Source organism: Arachis hypogaea, chromosome 2 (assembly GCF_003086295.3).
Source record: "Arachis hypogaea cultivar Tifrunner chromosome 2, arahy.Tifrunner.gnm2.J5K5, whole genome shotgun sequence".
Lineage (NCBI taxonomy): Eukaryota > Viridiplantae > Streptophyta > Magnoliopsida > Fabales > Fabaceae > Arachis > Arachis hypogaea.
The window spans coordinates 10,900,008-10,921,660 of NC_092037.1; the positions used below are offsets into that span (position 1 = coordinate 10,900,008).

Sequence of the window (21,653 nt, forward strand, 5' to 3'; positions counted from 1 at the left end):
GGGGTATGATTCCTTTTGTTTATAAGTGTATATATATATCTGTGTGCCATTCGAGTTTCCAAATCTCTTCTTTTCTTTTGAGTTGTTCTTCTTCTTCCTGGAGCTGTTCTAGTTCTTTCTTTAGTCTTTATGTGTATTTCTATTGTTTTAGTTGAGTGCTAAAAAATTGAGGGTGAAAAATTTATAGTAATGTGAGTGAGAAATATGGATGATAGAGTCCTCTTAAAAATATATCATTTTGGTCAGATTTTGTTACAAACATCTGAAGGAGTGAAATTTGTCTGTGAAAATCTATTAGATATTGTTATTTCGTTCATAATCTCATTCGAAGAACTAAAAGGTGTGATTTGTGAGAAGATAGATCCTGCGGTGGCAAGAAAAATATCATGCATTTTATACAGATATCCTATATCGGTATTTGGCAGATTCGTTCAATTTCAAACCAGATATATAACTGATGAAGCGAGCATGCAAGAGATATTTTCAGTGTATATGGAAAGTTGCGCTCAGATGCCGTTCATTGAGTTGTATATTGAGTTTGAGCAATCTGAGGCCGACTAAAATATCGAACGAGAAGATTACAAGAGTGATAGTGAAGAAGAGTTTGAAAGCAATTGCGAAGTTGTTGGTCAAGAGGGAGATGAAGTTCAAGGTGATTGCACTTGGGAGGCAAGTGTGACGGACGTGGCAAATGCGTTGGTGAACAACCATCCGTTTGAGGAACCATCTTTCATGCGAGCGTTGGATTTGGAAGCCATGCATGCTCCGGAATTTCCTGAATATATGAATGCAGATACGTGATGTAAAATTGAGATAATTACTTGATGTAAAATTTATTTATGTTAGTATAACTATAGTGACTAACGATTCTTTATGTTAATATTAAACCATAGATTAACATGGTAGATATCGATTTGACATATGAAGATTTATTTATGTTAGTATGAAATTTTTGGTATGATTGAGTTACTAGTTATAGATAGATTTGACTTTTAATTTCAGTTATGAAATATTTGTTTATAAAATTTTTAAGGTACGATTGTTTTTGTGGCAGAAATTCCTATTGTCGCAGATGGTGAATTTGCTGTTGGAATGGAATTCAGTTCCAGGGAAGCTGTTATTATGGCGATGAAAGATTATACTATTCGAAGAGGTGTAGACTACAGAGTGTGTGAGTCGGAGCCACTAACCTTTTACGCCAAGTGTACGCAGTATGGATCAGGTTGTGATTGGCTTATCAGGGTTAGCATGATCAGCAGAAAGTACTGTTGGGTTATAAGGAGGTATAATGGTAGTCACACTTGTACTAGAGCAACCATATCACAGAATCATCGAAGCTGGATTCAAACACTATTGCAGAAGCGATAAAGCCGTTGGTTGAGGCTGACCCCTTGATAAAGGTGAAATCAGTTATTGCGGAAGTGCAGTCAAAGTTCAATTACACCATTAGCTATCGAAAAGCATGGTTGGCTAAGCAAAAGGCAGTGAAAAAAATTTTTGGAGGTTGGGAAGCATCGTATGAAGCTTTGCCTATATGGTTTGAGGCAATATGTCATAAGGAGCCATCAACATTCGTCCATTTTGAGACTATGCCTGCATATCAAGGTGATGACTTGGTTACTGATATCCGGGTGTTGTCTCAAGTCTTCTGGAGTTACTATCCATGTATTAGAGCATTCAGACATTGTAAACCCGTTGTCCAGGTAGATGGGACCCACTTGTACGGAAAGTATAAGGGTTGTCTGTTGGTTGCAGTTTTACAGGATGGTAACAACAATATTGTCCCAATTGCATTTGCTATTGTGGAGAGAGAGACTTCTGATGCATGGCACTTCTTTCTTAGTAACCTGCGACAACATGTGGTTACTTGAGATGGTGTGGGACTGATCTCTGACCGACACGAATCCATCAATGCAGTTGTGGCCTGCAGTAACGGAGCTTGATCGCCTCCTAGAGCCTTCCACATGTTTTGCATCAGGCATATAGAGTCGAATTTTTTAAGAAAGTTTAAGGCACCTTACCTGCAGAAACTTGTGGTCAATATAGGTAACACCTAGTAATTCGAAGTGCATAGTTAACAGAGTTATCTTCATGCAGTGATTCTCATCTATGTGTTTTTCTCTGTTTTTTCTTATTGCACAGGATATTTGAGGGCAATCCACGCGTACGAGTTGCGTTTCTAGAGTTTACGGGAACGAGGTGAGGCTTATACTAACTAGTTAAGCCGTATCCCCTGCGAACAGTATGAATTGGCATTCGATGGTGGTTACAGATGGGGACACATGACCACGAATCTAGTGGAGTGTATCAACTCAGTCTTGAAGGGTGCACGAAATCTCCCTATCACTGCACTTGTCAAGGCAACGTTCTACAGGCTTAATGAGTTGTTCACATGAAAACGATCCGAGGCGGAGGCCCGGATTAATGCTGGACATGTTTTTTTTGAGATTGTGACCTCAAAATTGCATGCAAATCAACTTGCATCAGGAAACATCCAGGTGAGTTACTTCGACAGGCAGAATGAGGTCTTTGAGGTGCGTGAGATGCCAAGTGGAGTGGAGTATGCCGTCGATCTCCGTCGACACCGATGTGACTGTGATGAGTTCCAGGTGGACCGTATTCCTTGTCGACATGTGTTTGCATGTTGTGCGAATCAACGGCTAGATTGGCAAGTGTATGTACATGACGTTTATAAGATAGACCAAATTCGACGTGTTTACCGAGCCAGGTTTAGGCCACTTGAGAATCCTACTACATGGCCTGCTTATAATTGGCCTCGATTCGTGCCCAATCCGTTCTTGCGACGGGTTGCCAAAGGTCGCCCAAGGATGACTCGTTTCTTGAACGAGATGGACACAAGAATGCTACGTGGTCCTAGGAGGTGTAGGCAATGTGGTGCCGAGGACCACAGCCGTAGTAGATGCCGTCAAGCCGGAGGTGCAAGTGCCGGCAACAATGTTCAGTAGAGTTATGTATTTCACATTTTATCCTGCTTAATGTATGACATTTGTGACTACATGTTTTATCCAATCCCTATATGAATTTTCACATTTTACTCTAATCTTTGTCTTTTGATGGTTGTTATTGCTTTTAAGTTGCTTTAGTATTGTATTTGTACCACATAAGATTTTTTTTTTGGACGTGATACCAGATAATGTTTTAAACTTTTCTTTCTATCAAGTTAATGTATAGGCCCAATTAGCAATAAAGTTTTCACGGTAAAATATGCTATGTACCAAATTTGGATCAAAACTTAATCACATTCATGTGCATTTCCAATCAAAATTCAAGGTTGCAACAACAACAATAATTGAAGGAAAAATTATTGATATATGACGATAGCAACCGATATCAGTTCATGATATTTCCGCCTTTTTCAAACATAGTAATGATAGAAACAAAACCTAAATGATAGTCATGAAAAAGTAGTTAACAAGGACATAGAAAAGTTTAGTCATACACATAACTTCTTAAAAACAACATCCACTACTTTCTTATGGACCACTTTACATCTTTCACAAACTTCTTGCATTTTTTGGCGACCTTTTTGAACACAAATGGGGTGAATCGATTAGCACTACGACGAGGCGGATCAACCCTCAGATTGTAGGGTTTGCCTGTCTCAGCTGGAGTCTGTGTCTCACCTGTACATATCTTAATTTAACAACCCATCCAATGGTGAATATAAAAATATTAATTAACAGCACCATCTAAAGATGAATCTAATAATACTAATGAACCGCACCATCCAAACATGAATTTAATAATAGAAATGAGTAGCACCATCGAACATGAATCCCATTATAATACTAATGAACAGCACCATCCAAACATGAATCTAATAATAGAAATGAGTAGCACCATCAAACATGAATACCATTATAATACTAGTGTTAGCGGACCATCGATTTCTTTGTAGTCAAAACGAGAAGCCCTACATAACGACCTGTATAGGTGTGTTAGGCATGCCGAACCCCAACTATACTATCCGATACTGCCAAAATCACGAAGCAAAGGCAGAAACTTCCAGTGTACACCTACCCTAGACTTGTCTCCAAACAATATCGTACCAAATAACAACATAATATGGCACTTCACGTACCTCTGAATACTGTCTTCATCAATGCACTGAATACACTCCTTTAAATCCCGAAGCCATACCAACTTTATAAAGCTTCCTCTACAGTCTGACTTACTCGGCACAACTCCAAAAAGGTGCAAACACTCAACTTCTAAGGCTTCATGGCTACTCAAAGTCACTCCTGTCACTGGTATACCGTTGGTCGGAAGACCGAGAATCAAAGCCACATCTTCTAATGTCACAGCACACTCACCAACTGGAAGGTGAAAAATGTGTGTGTCCGAATGCCACCTCTCAACAAGAGCATTTACTAGGCCTTTCTGGCATTGAACTATTCCAATTTGAAAAACATGATAAAAACCAGTAAATCGTAAATGTTCCTCCATAGCATGATTGTATCTATCCGAAGACAACAGGTGATTACATGTCAAATTTCGTGAAATCTACAAAAACATAACAAATTATTAATAAATTAATAGTAAACCTAATTCAATATAAAAGGCCCTAATTCTCTAATAATAGTAACTAATTTACTAGACCAACACTAATTTAATAACTAACATGCATGCGCATATATAGAAACAACTAACTTAGTAATTATTTAACTATCATTATTAAAAACATTTCGATCGAACTAATTCCCTAATAGTAGTAGCTAATTAAATTTTTACAATAATGCTAATTCAACACTTTACATCAAAATTATTAATAATTATTAATAATTCTAACTTTTTAATTTAACTCCAACATACTGGTATGTTACGTAAATATTTGACTAAATTTCTTGTTACATAATTATTTATTTACATATTCATAGTTGAACGAATAATAATAATTCTTAGATCACCAATATTTATTATTACTAACTAACTATTAATAGCAACTAATAATTAAATAAATCTAATTCTTATTCAATTAATAATATTTCACCTATTATTAAATCCTCAACTACAACAATATATTTACATTATATCAATTTAAATATCCAACAATAAATAACAATATAAAATTACCGTAACAAAATATATCAATAACATATATCATATATTACACAAAATCTAATTCTTAACCATAATTCTCAAAATTATTAGAAGAAATAATTAGACTAGCCGTAAACACATAATCTATAAAATTATTACACCAAGATCTAAACATATATTTTCTACTAACCAATCATATTAATGTAATTCAAACATTCTTGTTCATTACAACTAATTAAATCTAAATATATAATTTTTTACCTAATCCTTAAATATACATTTCTAAACTTCTAAAAGTAGTAATAATAAATCTGTAATAATAACATAAATTTTGAAATAACAAAAATTAAAAATTTAACTTACATAATTAGAATGGCAGAGATAATTAATAATATGTAGTTCAGGACGATCAACATCTTTAACTTTTTTTTGGCATTATAATTTTTTTTACAGTGCAAGAAGCAAAAATTTGTCCTAGTAAAGATGAAGAAGCAGAGAAGAAATGATGAAACTTGAGATGCAGGAAGGGAAAATGACTTCTGAAGGAGAGTGAGACTTCAAGGGAGAGATAGTCACGCATGGAGGGGGCACCGCTGCTGGGGAGACTGCATGCTCGACACCTGGCCTGCAACCAACAAATCGGACGGTCCGATTTGCTCCCCTCTAATTGGACCGTCCGATTACTCACCCCAAATCCGGACCGTCCGATTTTAGTTACGCTGACACCACACTCCAGTATTGCACCCATGTACCCCATAATGATGTCTCACACCATTCCTAGCTCCATAACAAAAATAAAAAGCGAAAAAATTACTAGTTATTATTTTGTAGAAATTTCGGTGCAAGAGGAAATGCCAACGATCAGAGGGGATGGAGTGCTAAGATGATTAACAAAAGCAGAACCTTCACAAAAATAAAAAATTTAACAAATTAAAACAAAAATATATCTAAAAGCAAGAAAAAATCTGACAAAGTATAAAAAAACAGATAAAAAACAAGACAAAACTTAACAAAAAATAACAAAAAAAGATTTAAAAAAAGATAAATTTAACAAAAAACAACAAAAACATATAAAAAACAAGACTGAACCTTTAAGACGACAGTTGCGTGAGGAGACGAGGAGGAGGGTGGCTTCGTGACGGAGAAGTCAACGACAGCAATGTCACTAAGAGGAGGAGGCGGTGGCGTGACTGAAAGGATCGAGGAGAAGGCGTGAATGAGAAGAGGAGGTGGCACCGTGACTGAACAGAGGTGGCGTCAATAAGAAGAAATAGTCGGCCGCATTATGTGACACTGAGACTAAGAGAGACGACTGACTTTTGAGAGAGGAGATGAGTGAGTGGGACTGTGGGAGTGTTTTATGAGTGAGAGAAGATACTAATTAGTGATTAGGGTTTGTTTTTAGGTGGGGGCGCGGGATTAGGCGCACAAACAACAGTAAAAATAATGAAAAATGCTTAAGGGTATTTTTTGGGTTTTAAACCCTCTCAATGAAAAATACGGTTAAAAGTGAGTTTTCAATCTTTTTTTTTTCAAAGGTAACATGATATTTATTTATTAATATAAAATAAATAAGAGATGTGGGTCCACCTTGGACAACCATACATCAATGTAATAGAGGGAATTCCAAGCAATTAACATTTCTTTAACTAAAGCATGACTAAACACAACTAAAACCACATATTATGACTCATTTGTCTTCTGCATCTCCTCCATGGCTTCATGCGCTGAAGTGATAATTGAATCTGGTGAAGTACTTTTATTTTCAAAGACAAAATGGTTCCTCGCGATCCAAATCTTCCATAGAATAACGGCTGCCAGTGCTGAGCTCTTCCTCCAATGGTGTCTTCGTCTTGCTCCTTCCATGAACTGGCTCCATCGCTCCTGAAATTCCCCTGAACTGTTTTGCATCAGGTAAGCTCATAAATCTGACTTCTGTAAAACTTCTTGTGACCTTGGGCAATCAATTAAGCAGTGATTTACATTTTCCCCCCAAATTGTTGCATCTAGGGTAGATTTCTGGGACTGTTGGTATCCTTTCATGAAGTCGAGTACGAACTGGGAAGCCGTCATGCAGGGCTTTCCACAGGAATACCTTAATCTTCGGTGGACATTGAAGTTCCCACAACGAATTCCAGAGTCTCTTTTTCTTCCACAAATTGGGTAATTGGCTGATTGGAGAATGCACCATTTGAAAAGCTGTATTATAGCCTGAAGCCACTGTGGACCTGCCGTCCCTCTCATTTTCCCAGGTAATCCGATCTTCTCCAACTTTTATAATAGGAGTTTGTAAGATTTCTGATGCAATTTCTGGATTGAAATTATTTTTTATTATATCATCCTTCCACTGTCTATTATGAATGAGTTGATTAACCCAAATTAAATTAGGGTCTGTAGATGTTTGCTGTTGTTCGGATATTGACTTTACATTTTTAAGCCACCAATCCTCCATAATTCTAATCTGAATGCCTCGTCCCACTTGCCAATGATTACCTTGTTTGATAATTTTCCTTTCTTCTAGTAAGCTTCTCTAGGCCCAAAAAGGATTTCGCCCTGTATCTGCCTGTAGGAAAGAAGAAAATTTAACATATTTGCTTTTGTAAATTCTGCTGATTAGAGAATTAGGTTTCGTGATGATTCTCCAGCCTTGTTTAACCAACATGGCTAGATTAAATGCTTTCAGGTCTTTAAAGTCTAATCCTCCATACTTCTTTTCTCTGCAAATTATATCTCACCTGATCCATTGTAATCTTCTTTCCGACCCCCTTTGCCCCCACCAGAAATTTATCATCTTTCTCTGAATCTCGTCTAATAATGTGTCCGGGAGTTTGAAACAGCTCAAAATGTAGATCGGAATAGCCGTAGCTACTGCTTTAATTAAAACCTCTCTCCCACTGACTGACAATAATGATGGCTTCCAAGCCTGTAGTTTCTTATCAAATTTCCCCTTAATAAAGTTAAAGGTATGAGTTTTTGATCTATTAATCACTGCCGGCAGTCCCAAATACTTATTTTGTCTGCCTATGTGTGGAATCTGAAGTAGTTGAGATAAGCGTTCTCTGTTCGGACTAAGGGTGTTCTTGCTATAGAAAATAGATGACTTAGAGAAATTAATTGTCTTCCCACTAATATCACCATAGCACTCCAGTATCTCCATCAGCTTGTTGCATTCTACCTCGTTTGCCTTGCAAAAGAGAATGGAATCATCTGTAAAGAATAGGTGGCTGACTATAGGTGGTGCACGAAATCGCAATCACACTTTTGCAATTCCGCACAACTAACCAGCAAGTGCACTGGGTCGTCCAAGTAATACCTTACGTGAGTAAGGGTCGATCCCACGGAGATTGTCGGCTTGAAGCAAGCTATGGTTATCTTGTAACTCTTAGTCAGGATATCAATAATTCTCAGGTTTAATTGTGAAAAGTAAAAGAACATGAAATAGATACTTGTTTTGCAGTAATGGAGAACAGGTTGAGGTTTTGGAGATGCTCTATCTTCTGAATCTCTGCTTTCCTACTGTCTTCTTCTTCAATGCACGCAAGGCTCCTTCCATGGCAAGCTGTATATAGGGTTTCACCATTGTCAATGGCTACCTCCCATCCTCTCAGTGAAAATGTTCAACGCGTTCTATCACAGCACGACTAATCATCTGTCGGTTCTCAATCAGGTTGGAGTAGAATCCAGTGATTCTTTTGCGTCTGTCACTAACGCCCAGCCCTCAAGAGTTTGAAGCTTGTCACAGTCATTCAATCCTTGAATCCTACTCAGAATACCACGTGACTCTGTTATTGCAACACGTGCCTGGCGATTTTGGAAGGTTTCAGCAACCAACTTTGGCGCCAAAATGCATATAAGAGCCAAAGATTGAAGGGGATTGACACACATTCACATCCATAGACTCATTTTACAAGTTTTCTTAGATATTTTTAGTTAGTTACATATGTATAGAGAGAAACTCCAACCTCTCTCTAGGATTCATCTTCATTTTCTCAATTCTCAACCATTCCTTGGTGAGATCTATTGCAACTCTCATTTTACTGTGTTCATGTTGTAGATCATCTTCTCTAATCTCAATTAGTGTTTGTAATTGTTCAATTCTCATAGATCTTAGATTTAACTTTGTTGTTTTGGATTCTATTGATTCATTGAAGATCTCATTTTCATTGTTGTTCATTGTTGATTCTTGTTAATCTCTTGTGTTGAATCACTTTGATTCTAAACCTCTTCTCAATTTTACTATGTCTTTCATTCTTGCTCTCCAAATGTTTGAGAAAATGCCAACTTTAGATATGGAGTAGCATCCCCTCACTTGGCCTAGTGGTTGAGTCATTGGAGACACTTGAATAATGGATGTCAATTGTTGATTAAGAATTGAGAATTGCTAATTGACTTAGAGTGCACTAAAGCTAGACTTCCCTAGGGTAAGACTAGGACTTGTGACTCAAGTTAGTTACTTTTACTTGACTTTCCTCTATAATTAGGGGTTAACTAAGTGAAGCAACACTCCTTTGTTATCACAATTGAAGGAAGCTATAGTGATGGAACTTCCAATGTTCAACCTTGGCCAAGGCTTTTAATATTGATTGATTGTTGTTTTCTTTTATTAGCACTTTTATGCCACACTCTTCAAGCCACAAAAGATCACTTAACCACTAACATGCATCCTTGTAGCATTCCTAGGGAAGAACGACTCGGGAGACTAGTACTCTCGGTTATAGATTGTAGAATTGTTTGATGATGGATTTTGCGTCGGTTTAGACTATACTACGATTGATTACTCGATAATTTCTATACCGGCAAAAATTCATTCATCAAAATGGCGCCGTTGCCGGGGAATGCACATGAGTGCCATGTTTTTGGTTAATGTAAATATGTGAATATTGTGAATATGTTTGTCTTTTGTTTGTTTGTTAGTTTTCATTAGTTTTAGATCTCTATTAGTTTTGTTCCTATTTGCCACTATGAATTCTCATTCTTGTGGTTTTGGATATGACTATGACTATGTTGTAGGCGATGAAAACTTGAATGATGGCTCACATTATGGGAGAGATGAATTCTTAGGAAGAGAGCCATATCCACATGAGCAATCATCATGGCAACCTTCCCCTTCAAGTTACTATGAAGGTAATCCTTCCCATAATGCATATCATTCCTATGGATATGATGATTCTTATCATGGTTATACCACTCAACCACCATCATTCTATACACCATATTCTCAACCCACATCTTATTTCCACCAATTGCCTACATATGATCCAAGTCTATATCCCCTCTATGCATACCCTTATGACGATTATGAACAAGCAACCCTTGAATCACCACCACTCCAACATCTTTACCTTCCAACCCAAGTCCCCATGAATGATGCACTTGGTATCATTCTTCAAGAGCAAGAAGAGCTCCAAACCGCACTCACGAGTTTCACCTCTACCCTCCAAGAATTTACGTCCCGTATAATTCCACCCTCTACCAATAACCAAATAACTTCCCACCTCAAAGCGTTGATGAATCTCCTTTCCAACTATATCATGATTTCCCCTCTCCGCCACAAACCTCCATGGAAGCATATCAATGTCCCTTAATCCAAGAGCAATATGATCCCACTTATGTTAGTAAAGCGGAACAAGAATTAAGGGATCGTTTCAAGGAAGAAATGGATCGACTTCAAGCAACCATCCGTCAAAAGATAGATTCTTGGGATTCATACGACAAGCGAAATGAGTTCACGGATGATTGTGAAAAAGCAACCAAAGAGGGAGGTATGAGGGAGACTTTAGAGTCTCAAGTTGAGTGCAAGGAAATGGAGTGTATGTTGCAACAAGCGGAGGAAATGAAGATTGTTGAAGATAAAGAAGTGGAAGAAGACCTAGAGGAGGTTAAACAAGAAGAAAGTTCCATCGACGAAAATAACTCTACATCAAGTGACAATGGTGACCTTGTTGAAGCTTCTCCCATCGAATGTGAAACCGATGTTGCGGAGGTTGCGCAACCTCCAACACATGACTTGATCAATGATAAAGGTTTGGAGGAAGTTAGCAAACAAGAAGAATTTAAAGAAAGTTATCAAAAGATGGAAATCATCATGGAGGAGCCAAAGGAAGTGGAACCTACAATGTCAAGACCATTGGATATCTTCCTTGCTAAGTCGCCGTCCCAATTACAAATCGGGTGGGTAATCATCTCATCCTTTAATTTTCTTGGCCCATATCAATATGCGTTGTTAGAAACGGACGGTCAACTTAGAACTCTTTGTGGGCTAGAGAGTAAGAACGAATTAGATGTTGGTGGACAATTTGAATCAAGGTGCATAAAGGATGGAAGATCAAACTTTGAGTTTCAAAAGTGGAGTGAAACCAAATTCAATGGAATTAGGATGATGAGTATGAGTTACAAGGAGAATTCAATAAGTTTGTCACCCTATTGGAAGCATGAAGATCAAGAAGAAAAGGGGTTGACAAATAAAGTATGGGACCCCGGAACATACATAGAGCACTATCAACTTAGGGACCTTGTTACTTACTTAGGCCCCCTTGATGGCCTTGTACATTTAAATTGGGATCCCGGAGACTATTGGAAGAGCAAACACTGGTGGGGATTCGAAGAAGAGTTCAAGCATAAGCCACCCTAGCAAGGACTCCACCAAATGTCCAACTTAAGGACTTAAACTAAAAGTGCTAGGTGGGAGACACCCCACCATGGTAAACTCTTTCCATACTCTTTTAATTTGGCTTAATAAGTGATTTGAGTTACCATTGTAGGTAGTTTTTCATCTCATAATTAGCTTGTTTGTGTACATTAGTTGCTAGCATATTAACATGCATGTTGTGCTTAGTAGAAATAGAATAAATCTCAAAACCAACTTGCATTTTAGAAAGTATGTGGTTTTTGACTAAATAAGGTGTTGTAAACATCATGGGGAGTCTTTGGGCAATTTAGAGCTTTTAGTCAATTTCAAAAAAAAAGGGGGGGGGGGGGGGGGGGGGAAGACGCGTGCGCACGCTGCACGCGCACGCGTCCATGAGCGGATGCACCACCATACACCTTCCAGAGAGTTGGGCCTCTCCTAGGCCAGCGTTGTGCCTCAAGCCCAACTCCTAGCACGCGTGCGCGCACTACGTGCGTGCGCGTCCATACAGCAATAGGGAAATGCACGCGGACGCGCACCTGACGCGTCCGCGTCGATCTGCTGCTGCAAAATTTTGAGCCAAGCCCCAGAGAGTTGTGCTGGATTTGGGCCAACTTCAAGCCCCCAGCCCAACTCATTTCGCGCGGACGCGCACATGCCGCGTGCGCGCCCATACACCAAGAGAAGAAAAAAACGCGAGCGCACGCATCGCGCTTGCGCGCCCTATAATAAACTGCCAATATACGCGGACGCGCACATGCCGCGTACGCGCAGGTCTAGTAGTGCAACCTTCAGGACATTGACCAGAGAGTTAGGCCTAATTTGGGCCAACGTTAAGCCTCCAGCCCAACTCCTCGTATGCGTGCGCGCACGGTACGCGCACGCATCTTTGCCTATTTTGATCATCCACGCTTGAGCGCACCGCACGCTCACGCGTGGGGCCCAAGTTTTCTCAATGTACGCGGACGCGCAAGGTGCGCGCTCGCGTCGATTAAAAAAAAGGGACAACCCTAATACGCGAAGAGCGTTGCGCAGTCGCGCACTCTTTCTTCTCCCTCACCATTTTCATCTGCTTCTTCTTCTCACCCTCAACCACCGCTGCTCCGCCGGCTACCACCGCACGGCCAACCCCTTCTCTCACCATAACCCCCCTCACCCATTATCACTCCCTCTCATTCTCCCACTCCCCTCCTTCTCTCATCTTCCCCTTCCCTCAACTCCACCAACCACCATCATCACCACCGGTGACTGCACCGCCGTCGCCACTCAACCGCACATCTCTTTTCTCCCTACCATCTTCTTCCTCTTCCTTCCGCCGCTGACAGCAACCGCCGCCGGCCACCACCATCACACGGCCAGTCTCTCTCTCTCTCACTCATCCATTCTGCCCTGTCTCTCACACACGCCACCGTGAACACCCCTGACCCATTTTCTTTGATTTTTGCTCTGCTCCAGGTTTCTGCTCCAACTCCTGTAAATTTTGATTTTGTTAGCTACTGTTATTTTTCTGTAGTTAGTTAGAGTTGATATTTTGCATGTTAGGATTAGTTAAAAAATAATTGCGGTTAGGTAGCTAGGACTGGATAGAGGATTCTAGGCCTGATAAGTGCTCTGTTTGTGCATAATTTGCTATTTGTTTCCTTGGGTGCTGTATGATTGATTTTGGGTTGCTCTTCTCTGCAATTTGTGTTGCTAAATGCTATCTGATTGCCGTTGTGCTTAATTGATGTTGTTTTCTATGCTATTTGTGCTATTTTGCTATCCGAGAACGTCCGATTTTAAGGCGGAATGCTGCCCAATTTTCAAGAAATCTGTTTCCATCTTAATCTCTATTGTAATTTGGGCTAATTTCCGTTTCCTTTTGACTTCCCGGATCTGCACCAATCATGGTGAACATGAACCAGAACTTCTATTTTCTTTGAGCCTAAATATCATCATACCACTAATCCACCTTTCTACCTTACTAATTTCTTTAACCAATTAACCTCTACTCACATTTAACCCTCTTTAACCATTCTTTCAAAAGTATGATGATATTATTGCTTATTGAGTAAGAGTTGTTGACTTTAGTGAACAGTGCATTCTTGTTTACTTGTTCACTTATGCTTCCTTGTTTACCAACTCTTTTCAAATTCAGTTCACATCATGATTGTTTATTAGTCAATTGATATTCTGAACATGCTTTCTCTGTTACATGCTAAGTGTCTCATTGCTTATATGCTATCATATTTTTCAGGATGTCGGATAAAGGAAAAGCTATAGCCACTGCCTCCAAGAAAAGGAAACATTCTACACCTTCTACCCCCTCCCCCCCCCATTTATAAGAATTATGCTAAGAATCCTCTAAATGACGAAGAAAAAGAAAATCAGCTGTTACCTTCTACTGACCCGACTAAGTTCCTCAATCTCTACTGTGAGTTTCGACTTTCCAAGTATCGGACAACAAAACTGAATACCGAGAAGAAGCTTGTTCTCCCCAATGATGTCCGACGGTCCATTACTAGTCGGATCCTTGAGTTGGGTATAGATTTTGTTGACAGAGATTTGGGAGATATCAACATTTCTTGGGTTAAGAAATTCTATTGCAACTTCTTCTGTCCTACTTTGGATTCAGTTCAGGTGAGGGGTAGAGAGGTTATGATCACTGAGACTGCTATAGAGGAGGCATTACAGTGTCGGCACATTACTGATGACATGTGTGCCCGTCAGCAGGAAGAGATGGCTATCCATACCATGACCTTTGACTATGAGGCGCTGAGGCGCGTGATTGGTTTACCAGATGCTACTTGGGTCATGGATTCGGGCAACACAAAGCCCAAAGGGATGCTCTTTGCACACTTGAACAAGGTGGCCAAAACTTGGCAGATGATCTTCGCTCACTACGTCTTGCCCACCACTCACTTTTCTGAGATCCCTATGGAGATGCTACTCTTGATTGGCTGTGTTATGGAGGGAAAGGAAGTTTATTTTTCCCGATTGATCCGACATAGCATGTGGCGAGCCCATATTCGTGGCCTCCTGCCTTTTCCTGTCCTGATTACCAGCATGGCATCACTGGCGGATGTTCCTAGCCATGATGATGATGTGATACCACCGCCGCCAGAGGACAGTGCTAAGGAGGTCACTATTCCTTGGGGCACTTGGGTGACTGAGAGACCCCCGGCTAGACGCCGATCTAGAGCTAGAGCGGTGGTGGGACAGCCGGACCTTCAGCAGCCCCATCCGCTTCTACAGCAGCAGCCCCATCTTCGACAGCCCCTTCTTCAGCACCTGAGCCGACTTACCTACTGATCCAGCGTCTGTTTCGGTTTTTAGAGCGCGAGAGGCTCCATGTCAGACGCCGAATGGATCGGATGGATCAGGCGCTCATCTCTCTTGGTGCTGAATTACCTCCGCTTCCCGACTCTCCGGCCTCCGATGAGCAGGATCATCAGGAGGGGGATGCGGAGGCGCCGACTCAGCAGGATGCACCTCCAGTTGCTCCTGACACTACAGAGACACCGCGGACCCATGAGGAGCCGGTCCCACAGCCACAGCCAGAGCCAGAGTCTACCGTTGTACCTTCCACTGATCCTCCGGTTTAGCATCGAGGACGATGCTTGATCTTAAGTGTAGGGAGGGGACCGGTGAACTTTTCAGCTACTCTCCTAGTTATCTTATTTTGCATATCTTTTGTATATATTTTGATGCATTTTGAGTTTATTTTGGATACCTTTACTGCTTATTTTGGATTTTAGATATGTTGATGCTTTTGGATATTTTTAGATGTTTTAGATGATAGCTTTCATACTTTTAGTTGGATTTATCTTTATACATTTTTTGCATACATTTTCTTTTTGCATATCTTTCTTTTTAGTTTGTGGTTGTGATTAGAAATCATACTTTGAATTGCAAACACTTAGTCACCCTTTTTGCATAAGAAATTGGTTTTAAGCGGAAAAGAAAAGGGTAAACTAAGGAAATTTTTGCATTTTTCAATCACAACAATGCTTAGTCAAATATTGAGATTTTTCAAGAAATTTAAATATAGGGCATTAACCCAATTGATTGAAAGAAAATTTTTGGTGAAACTTGCTTGAATTCATACTTTGTGAAGCATGTATTGAATTAAGAACACAAGCTTGTGAGACTTGAGCCTATTAATGTGGTTACATTTTATAACCACTTATTTTCCATTCTTGTGTGAAATTGCTCTCTTTCTATGATTGTGATCATTGATTTGCTTGATTCTATATGTCCATTTATTTCTTGTATTCATGCATTTATATGATTGAGGCCATTATTTCATTAGCCCACTTACCCAAATAGCCAACCTTTTACTCTCCATTGTTAGCCAATTTTGAGCCTATGCTTAACCAACTTATTCTCATTTTAGCACATTACAAGCCCAAGGCGGAAAACCAATGAAAGTTCTTGTTTGGATCTTTGATTAGCCTAGGCTAGTGAGAGTGTTTATTATTCAAAGTTGGTGAGGCTTGGGAACATTGGATGGGACAAAAGGGGTAGTACACTTTCATATTTTAGAATTGGGAACACATTCATGTATTGATTGAATGTATAGACCTTATGCATTGATGTCCTTGTGTATAGTTTGAAAAAAAAATGAAAAGAAAAAAAAAAGAAATAAAAGTGAAAAAAAGAAGAGAAAAGAAAAAAAATGTAAATAGAAAAAGAAAGAAAAGAAAAAAAAAAGAAGAGCAATAAAGGGGACAAAATGCCCCAAAGTGAAGTCAATAAAAAGGAATCAATGCATAGGTGTTATGAATCAAACAAGAATGCATGAGTATGTAAGAAAAAGTGAAGAATGAGTAGTTAGAATAGTTTGAATGTGTATAGGTCATCATATAGTTAGGTGGGAAAGTCTATACTAATCAAAGATCTAAACTCTAGTCCACTTAACCATAAATGATCCTACCTTGACCCTAACCCCATTACAACCTAAATGAATGACCTCATTATGGATGTATGCATGCATTGAATAAGTGTTGATTGTTAGAGGAAAATCAAATTTTGGAAAGCATGATTAGAAGAGAATTGAGTGAATTAACCCTTAAACACTTGAGTGAATAGAGCGGATACACATCCGGTGAGGGTTCAAAAGTTCAATTACATGGGTTCACTCATATTATTTATATTCTTGCAAGTTTGAACTCTTTTTGATAATTCAATACAATTGTGGTTGGGACTTAATTCCTATTGCCCTAGCTCTTGTGCTTATGCATGTCTCTTGGGAATTGATTTGTTTGAACTAAGCATTTCCAACTACTTTAGGTAGTTGCATTTAGATAGGACTCATATAGTTTAGTTGCATTCAATAAATATCACACCCCTTAGTTCCTTCTTATTTTAGCATGAGGACATGCTAAGGTCTAAGTGTGGGGAGGTTGATAAACCCCATTTTTAGGGTTTATCTTGTATTGAATTTAGAGTATTTTGATAACCTTTTCTCACATTTAGCCTATGAATTGGCGTGGTTTTGTAATCTCTCCCGTATTTGTGCCTAAGTGTAAAAACATGCTTTTAAGCCTTTAATTTGATAATTTTAATTCATCCTTGATTCCATAAGATGCCTTGATGTGTTTGCTAGTAATCTCAGGGTGAAATAGGCTAGGCATGGATCAAAGGAAGCAAGGAAGGAAGCATGCAAGTGGAGGGAAGCACAAAAAGCCAAAGAATTGATCTCGGCCAAGCACGCGTACGCGCACAAGGCGCTCGCGCGCACATCGCAGAATTAGCCAGGGACGTGCACGCGTACCGTGCGCGCACGCGTCGTAGTCCGCACGTGATTCTGTTATTGCAACACGTGCCTGGCGATTTTGGAAGGTTTCAGCAACCAACTTTGGCGCCAAAATGCATATAAGAGCCAAAGATTGAAGGGGATTGACACACATTCACATCCATAGACTCATTTTACAAGTTTTCTTAGATATTTTTAGTTAGTTACATTTGTATAGAGAGAAACTCCAACCTCTCTCTAGGATTCATCTTCATTTTCTCAATTCTCAACCATTCCTTGGTGAGATCTATTGCAACTCTCATTTTACTTTGTTCATGTTGTAGATCATCTTCTCTAATCTCAATTAGTGTTTGTAATTGTTCAATTCTCATAGATCTTAGATTTAACTTTGTTGTTTTGGATTCTATTGATTCATTGAAGATCTCATTTTCATTGTTGTTCATTGTTGATTCTTGTTAATCTCTTGTGTTGAATCACTTTGATTCTAAACCTCTTCTCAATTTTACTATGTCTTTCATTCTTGCTCTCCAAATGTTTGAGAAAATGCCAACTTTAGATATGGAGTAGCATCCCCTCACTTGGCCTAGTGGTTGAGTCATTGGAGACACTTGAATAATGGATGTCAATTGTTGATTAAGAATTGAGAATTGCTAATTGACTTAGAGTGCACTAAAGCTAGACTTCCCTAGGGTAAGACTAGGACTTGTGACTCAAGTTAGTTACTTTTACTTGACTTTCCTCTATAATTAGGGGTTAACTAAGTGAAGCAACACTCCTTTGTTATCACAATTGAAGGAAGCTATAGTGATGGAACTTCCAATGTTCAACCTTGGCCAAGGCTTTTAATATTGATTGATTTTTGTTTTCTTTTATTAGCACTTTTATGCCACACTCTTCAAGCCACAAAAGATCACTTAACCACTAACATGCATCCTTGTAGCATTCCTAGGGAAGAACGACTCGGGAGACTAGTACTCTCGGTTATAGATTGTAGAATTGTTTGATGATGGATTTTGCGTCGGTTTAGACTATACTACGATTGATTACTCGATAATTTCTATACCGGAAAAAATTCATTCATCAATCACTGACCTTAGACCCATTATTTTGTGGTAATGGTCTGCATGTTCTTTGGTTAAGAACCTCTCTTGACTCCAAAGATCCTTTGGAGCATTCTCTTTCTTGCCCCTAGAATTGGTTTATTTTCCTTTGGGAGCCATGATCTTGATGAGCCTTAGCTTAGTGATCACGGAAAAGCACACCAAACTTAGAGGGTTGCTTGTCCTCAAGCAAAAGAAAAGAAAGAGGAGAGAGATGGGGAGAGCAAATTCGAATGGTGGGGAAAGGGGAATGGCCGAACTTATATTTATAAGGGAAGGGGGAGAGATTTCAAAATTTTGAAGGAAATTTGAGAAGATATGGAAAGAAATTGAGAGATATTTGAGTTTTTGAAGAAGATTTGGAAAGGATTTGAAAGAGATTTGAATAATGATTTTAATTTTTAAGATTTGAAGGTGAATGATGAAAGTTTGAAATGTGTTTATGCAGAAAATTATGGATCAAAACAAGAAAGTTTGAAAAAATTTGAAGTGGAAACAAAATCTCTGTCCCCCACCTATCTGGCGTTAAACGCCCAGAATGGTATCCATTCTGGCGTTTAACGCCCAAATGTTGGCCAATATGGGCGTTTAACGCCCAGCCAGGTACCATGGCTGGCGTTAAACGCCAGAAACCCCTTCATCACTGGGCGTTTTGCTAAACGCCCAGGATGCTACACACCTGGCATTAAACGCCCAGAATGGTGCCCATTCTGGCGTTTAATGCCCAAAATGGTACCTTTACTGGCGTTTAACGCCCAGAGTAACCCTTACTGGCGTTTTTTCGCCAGCAAGCTCCTTTTCTCTGCTTTTTGCACTGAATCCTTCTGTAACTCTGTGAATTCCTTCAATTTTGATGATCACCCTTTGAGAATATGTATCAAACTTTTATTAAATAAAACAGATAACCTGCTAATGACTGGGTTGCCTCCCAGCAAGCGCTTCTTTATCGTCTTTAGCTGGACCTTTTACTGAGATTCATTCAAGCCTCAGCTTTGAGCATTCTTGCTCAAAATTGCTTTCAAGATAATGTTTGATCCTCTGTCCATTAACAATGAACTTTTTATCAGAATCAATATCCTGAAGCTCAACATATCCATATGGTGACACTCCTGTAATCACATACGGACCCCTCCATCGGGATTTAAGTTTTCCTAGGAATAGTCTGAGCCTAGAGTTGAAGAGTAGAACTTTTTGTCCTGGTTCAAAGACTCTGGATGACAACTTTTTGTCATGCCACTTCTTTGCCTTTTCCTTATAGATTTTTGCATTTTCAAAGGCACTGAGTCTGAACTCCTCTAGCTCATTTAGCTGGAGCAATCTTTTTTCACCAGCTAACTTAGCATCCATATTTAGGAATCTGGTTGCCCAGTAGGCTTTATGTTCCAGTTCCACGGGCAGATGACAGGCCTTCCCATACACAAGTTGGTATGGAGAGGTTCCTATAGGAGTCTTGTATGCTGTTCTGTATGCCCACAGAGCATCATACAAGCTCTTTGCCCAATCCTTTCTGCGGGCAATAACAGTCCATTCCAGGATTCTTTTTAGCTCTCTATTAAAGACTTCAGCTTGCCCATTTGTCTGTGGATGATACGGAGTTGCTACTTTGTGGCTAATTCCATATCGGACCATAGCAGAGTACAGCTGTTTATTGCAGAAATGAGTGCCCCCATCACTGATTAGTACTCTGGGAACACCAAACCTGCTGAAGATGTGTTTTTGGAGGAATTTCAGCACGTTCTTGGTATCATTATTGGGTGTGGCAATTGCTTCTACCCATTTAGATACATAGTCTACTGCCACCAGAATATAAGTGTTTGAGTATGATGGTGGGAAGGGACCCATGAAGTCAATTCCCCATACATCAAACAATTCAATCTCTAAGATCCCTTGTTGAGGCATGGCGTAACCATGAGGCAAGTTACCAGCTCTTTGGCAACTGTCACAGTTACGCACAAACTCTCGGGCATCCCTATAGAGAGTAGGCCAGTAGAATCCACATTGGAGGACCTTAGTGGCTGTTCGCTCACCTCCAAAATGTCCCCCATACTGTGATCCATGGCAATGCCACAGGATTCTTTGTGCTTCCTCTCTAGGTACACATCTGTGGATTATTCCGTCTGCACATCTCTTAAAGAGGTATGGCTCATCCCATAGGTAATACTTGGCATCTGAAATTAATTTTTTCTTTACACTCTGCTGTACTCCTGTGGTATGAACCTCACAGCTTTATAGTTTGCAATGTTTGCAAACCATGGAGCTTCCTGAATGGCAAAGCGTTGCTCATCTGGAAAAGTCTCAGAGATCTCAGTAGAAGGGAGGGACGCCCTTGTCACTGGTTCTATTCGGGACAAATGATCAGCTACCTGGTTCTCTGTCCCTTTTCTGTCTCTTATTTCTATATCAAACTCTTGCAGAAGCAACACCCACCTTATAAGCCTGGGTTTTGAATCCTGCTTTGTGAGTAAGTATTTAAGAGCAGCATGGTCAGTGTACACAATCACTTTTGACCCTACTAAATAGGATCTAAACTTGTCAATGGCATAAACCACTGCAAGTAACTCTTTTTCTATGGTTGTGTAATTCTTCTGTGCGTCATTTAGAACACGGCTAGCATAATAAATGACGTGCAGAAGCTTGTTATGCATCTGTCCCAACACTTCACCAATGGCATGGTCACTGGCATCACACATTAGTTTGAATGGTAATGTCCAGTCTGGTGCAGAGATAACTGGTGTTGTGACCAGCTTGGCTTTCAGGGTCTCAAATGCCTGTAGACACTGTGTGTCAAACACAAATGGTGTGTCAGCAGCTAGCAGGTTGCTTAGAGGTTTTGCAATTTTTGAAAAATCCTTTATAAACCTCCTGTAGAATCCTGCATGTCCCAGAAAGCTTCTAATTGCCTTAACATTGGCAGGTGGTGGTAATTTTTCAATTACCTCTACCTTTGCTTGATCCACCTCTATTCCCTTGCTTGAAATTTTATGCCCAAGGACAATTCCTTTAGTCACCATAAAATGACATTTCTCCCAGTTTAAAACTAGGTTGGTCTCTTGGCATCTTTTCAGAACAAGTGCTAGATGGTTAAGGCATGAGCTGAATGAGTCTCCAAATACTGAAAAGTCATCCA

General features: G+C 39.6%; 1 non-coding gene across 3 annotated transcripts; it reads right to left on the minus strand.

Annotated features, from left to right (window-relative positions):
• Positions 1–3,310: 3,310 nt before the first annotated feature.
• Positions 3,311–6,449, minus strand: LOC112737314 (uncharacterized). 3 transcript variants are annotated; one of them, XR_011871395.1, is made up of 4 exons: positions 6,151–6,449; positions 5,425–5,964; positions 4,103–4,524; positions 3,311–3,644 (listed from the first exon to the last, which is right to left on the minus strand). It is a non-coding gene; the product is annotated as an uncharacterized protein (transcript). The 3 variants fall into 3 exon arrangements; XR_011871391.1 differs by lacking the exon at positions 3,311–3,644 and having other exon boundaries at positions 3,748–4,524; positions 6,151–6,447; XR_011871392.1 differs by lacking the exon at positions 3,311–3,644 and having other exon boundaries at positions 3,748–4,524; positions 5,425–5,838; positions 6,151–6,444.
• Positions 6,450–21,653: the final 15,204 nt, after the last annotated feature.